The sequence below is a fragment of the Adiantum capillus-veneris genome, chromosome 27 (genome assembly GCF_014529385.1).
Source record: "Adiantum capillus-veneris isolate H3 chromosome 27, ASM1452938v2, whole genome shotgun sequence".
Lineage (NCBI taxonomy): Eukaryota > Viridiplantae > Streptophyta > Polypodiopsida > Polypodiales > Pteridaceae > Adiantum > Adiantum capillus-veneris.
Window position 1 is genome coordinate 8,830,875 of NC_140957.1, and position 4,614 is coordinate 8,835,488.

Sequence of the window (4,614 nt, forward strand, 5' to 3'; positions counted from 1 at the left end):
CTTAATTTCTCTCTCTTTTGAAAGTATTGTCCATGCTATCTAACTAGGTGTTATGCTTTTTGTTGCTCTCTCCACCCAAGCACTCTTGTAATTCTCATTAGGAATCTATTGTAATGAAATGCCCACTATGTTCATGCTCATTTCCGCTACACACAAGTTATTAGGCCATTAAATGTTACATGAAACCACACAACTGTACATTCATATGACAAGCCCACGAGAGGGGCATCACATGTGAGATGGGAGAGAGAGAGAGAGAGAGAGAGAGAGAGAGAGAGAGAGAGAGAGAGAGAGAGAGAGAGAGAGAGAGAGGAAACGCTGGAACTCGAGGGAAGATAAACCACCAAACAGGTAAAGCTGTATACACAAGACATGCTGGTACATGACCCCCAGGCCACCCATATATATGGTGCCTAGAGGGAGGTCGCGTCGTGACTGCAGACCAGAATCCAATGCTAAATTTGCTAATATATATATATATATATATATATATATATAGAGAGAGAGAGAGAGAGAGAGAGATTCACGCAAGTTGGCTGCTCTATTTAATTCAAGTCAAATGCAGTCTTTTGTGCGTCTCAATTGTACTCTGGCGTATGTGGCAATAGAGAGAGAGAGAGAGAGAGAGAGAGAGAGAGAGAGAGAGAGAGAGAGAGAGAGAGAGAGAGTGCAGTGTGCAGTGTGTGACAATGAAAGAAAGAGAAAGAAAGAATGATGTATGAAGTTTTAATGTCCACTAGAGGCCGGAATCGGCCCATGACAAAACAGATGTAACATAGGTGTGTCCTCCGACCATCATTGTGTGTGTGTGTGTGTGTGTGTGTAGTGGCCGTGCGGACAAGTGTGGGCACCATCTGGACCATGTAACAAGAGGACAAAATGGCATGCAAGTGGGTGGCCAACCCGGGACACAACTAGCCATTCAAGAAAGGATGAGCAAGCAACCGAGGATGAACTCTAACACCCCCTCTCAACACTGGATGCTGAAGAAAAGAGGGTGCGAAGTAGTGAGGCCAAGATCTGCTGAGAAGCAGCTCTTGTGAAGATGTCTGCCACATTGTCCGCCCTAGGACAGTAAACCAGTCTGATGTCACCCACCAAAATCCGCTCCCAAACATAGTGATATTGAACCTCAATGTGCTTGGTCCGTTTATGGAACACTGGATTCTTGGCAATGGCAATGCAACTCTGATTGTTGCACGAAAGAAGTGTTGTAGCTGTTGTGGGAACCCGAGCTCCCCCAAGAGTCTCTGTAACCAAATGCCTTCACACGCAGCGTAGCAAGCTGTGCGGTACTCCACCTCTATAGAAGAGAGCGCAACGGTGGGTTGCCTCTTGCTGCTCCAAGAAATAGGTCCCGAGCTGAGTGTGAAAACTACTCTTGTCGTAGAACACCGGGTGTCGGGATTACTAGCCTAGTCCGAATCGCACCAACCACGCAAGGTGAAACCGCGAGAACGACGATAGAAGATCCCCAGATCCACTGTGTCGGAGACATACCGCACTGTGCGAAGGGCACATTTCCAATGCCGCTGTCGAGGCTTGGAGGAAAAGGAACTGAGTGTGAAAATTGCATAACAAATGTCTGGGCGTGAATAGGTGAGCCACACTAAACAACCCACAACATTGTGATACTGTGTCTGGTCAAAACCCATGATGAAGGATCATGCAGAGAGGCTCTCCCCGGGTTCTAATGGAGTGCCAATAGGTTTGCACTGTCCCATTCTGTGTCGGTCCAAAATGTCCTTGGCGTACTTCCATTGAGAGAAGAAGATGCCGTGAGAGGTCTGATATATCTCAAAACCAAGGAAGAAGTGTAGCAATCCAAGTTCCGTTATCTCAAAAGTCGTCTCTAGAGCCTTCATGATGGAACGGATCGTGTCCGTACAAGAACCTGTGAAAAGTAAGTCGTCCACATATATGATAACAATAGCAATCAAACTGCCCTGGGAAGCAACGTAGCAGTTGGTATCCCAAAAATACGCTTCAATCCGAGAGATATGAAGAACTCATCAATCCTCTGATACCAGAACCGTGAAGCTTGCTGCAGGCCATAGAGCGCCTTGTATGGTAGACAAACCCAGTCCTTGTAGCCGGCTTTCGCAAAGCTCGGCGGTTGCTCAACATATACCTCCGATGTAAGAGTGCCATTAAGGAATGCACCCTTGACATCCTCAATTTTAATGGCTTTATGTCAAGCCCGATTTGCTTATTTGGGTAAAGTACGAGTAGTCAAATAATCAAGGCGTCCAAAAATAAAATAAAAATTCCATAAAGAAAACCAACAAATAAAGTTAGTTATCTGTCACAGCCTTGTGACAGGGGACCCTAAGAGGGTGGTGTCTTCTCTCTCTCTCTCTCTCTCTCTCTCTCCCTCTCTCTCCCTAAAGGAAAGAAGGAACCAATCTCATAATACATCTACATAATGGTTGTGTTTGTGCGAATCATAGATCTTGGTGTGGTCTCTTTTCCACTGCACCTAACAGGAAGACAGGCTGCATGCATATTTTTAGTGCTGATCAGCCTTCCACTACATGAGATTCTCATTGGGATATATTGGTGAGAGATTTACATTCTTTAGCTTTCTGAACAACAAATATTCGTTGTTTTATAGAGCAACTTTTGTAGGCTGATATCAGTGAGGGCAAGAATAGTTGATGCACGAATGATTCTAATTTAAACTGTATCGTTGTGAAGGGTCCCTCCATTGATACATCTAGAGGGCTTGCCTATGGAAAGCCAATAGATGCAACTGATGCAGCAGATCTTGTGACCATGGATGCAATTGAACGCTCAATAAAGCAACATACAGACCGCCTCTTGGATGTATTTCATTCTGTTAATGAGAGGCTCTTTCAGCTTGAAACAACGGTACAAGGGCTACATCAGACTATTGCAGGGCTCCAATCTATTGAAGGGGAAAAACAGGACCAAAGCAATAGCAGGTTAACGAAGCTGGAGTTAGTGCTTGAAGAGGTATGCTTTTGGCTTTGAGATATATGGATGGTGCTATGAATGCATGCTTTGATCTGAAACTTTGTTGGGCGACGTCAGTGTGAATTTTATTTATCAGGTTCGCAGAGGAGTGCAGTTTCTGCATGAGAAGCAGAGTATGGAAGGGGTTAACTCCCATATGGCCAACCTACGTGTGGATGGGCAAAAGCCGGCAGTAGGTGGCTTGCCACAAACCCCTGCAGAAGGGTGGCAGCAACCAAAAACTGCCAAAGAGGAGGCTCCTCAGGTAGCATTTTCAGAGTCTCCCCCACAGCTACCACAGCACATGCCCTCACAATATCCTGCCCCAACACAAGCCCACTATCCTCCTCCACCTCCACTTCCTCAAATTCAAGCCTATACTACTCAGAGCATGGTGCCATTGCCATCCACTACGAATGCCCCCCCTGCTGCTAATCAGCAACCTTACCCTCCTGCTGTGCAACATATTCCTCCACAATAGCCGAGTTCACAAACACCACAACCTCATCAGCATTCATTGCATGTTCCAGCTTTTCATTCTCAGCCAGCACCACAGCTCCCACCGCCAAGCTCGTACAATGTGCCAATTGAAGCAACTACATATAGCCATATGCAGCCCCAACACCATCTTCCTCCAACACTTGCACCTCCCAGCAGTACATACTTGCCTGAGCCTCCACACTATACAGGGGGAATGCATGCAGGGGGGCCACGACAGCCGCCACTGCCTCAGGAAGGGCTCCATTCATCCCAGCAACAACAACCCTGTTGGTTCTCAACTTATGTATGATCCTGTTGCTGGAAGAATGGCACCTACAGCAACCAGTATGGCTCCGTCTTATGCGCCTCCGCCGCCGATGCCTAAGCCTGCACCGTCTATATATGAAACATCAGGTGGTGGTGGTGGTGGATATAGTACTTCACCATATCGGGCAGCTCAGCCTATGCCCTCTGCTCCAAGTGGAGGAGGATCTGGCTATCCACGATTACCAACGGCACAACCAATTCAGCATGGGTTACCGGCTGCCAATCCAGTATCAAGTGGGCCATCCACTCGCTCTTCATTAGATGATGTGGTTGAAAGGGTTCACCATATGGGTTTTCCAAGGGAGCAGGTCAGAGGTGTAGTGCGGCAGCTGACAGACCACGGCCAGTCTGTGGAGTTGAATGTGGTGCTGGATAAGCTTATGAATGGAGGGGATTCTTCTCAACCTGCTAGAGGTTGGTTCAACAGAGGCTGATTTGATGGGTAACTTTCTATGTACAGGTACTTCTCGGATTTGTGGATCTTTCAGTGCTAGAGGACATGAAGTCTATTCATGGCAACTTTGCACTTGTAAGCTTACACGGTACAGGAAATAAATAGGATGGCGTCTCAATTGTGGTGTGTGAAGTGCCTTGTGAGTACTTTGTTTTGGTGCTGAAATTGAGGACTTGATCTGCATAAATAAACTACATTGTAGCTCTATTGTTGTGATTATGGTTGAGTTTGGTGAAGGTTTTAATTTGGCTTTAGGGCCTTCACTGCTCAGGCCACTGTACTTTAAAGCACTCTAAAAAATGTCCAAAATCAAAATTTTAAAATAAAACATGGGAAAATTACCAAAATACCCCTCTAATTTGAGAAAATTCCCAAAA

General features: G+C 46.1%; 1 pseudogene across 1 annotated transcript; it reads left to right on the forward strand.

The window, feature by feature from the left end:
• Positions 1 to 2,439: 2,439 nt before the first annotated feature.
• On the forward strand, positions 2,440 to 4,363 carry LOC147421478 (uncharacterized; annotated as a pseudogene). The gene is made up of 3 exons (XR_015186771.1): positions 2,440 to 2,559; positions 2,698 to 2,976; positions 3,074 to 4,363. The product of XR_015186771.1 is annotated as an uncharacterized LOC147421478 (transcript).
• The last annotated feature ends 251 nt before the right edge of the window (positions 4,364 to 4,614 follow it).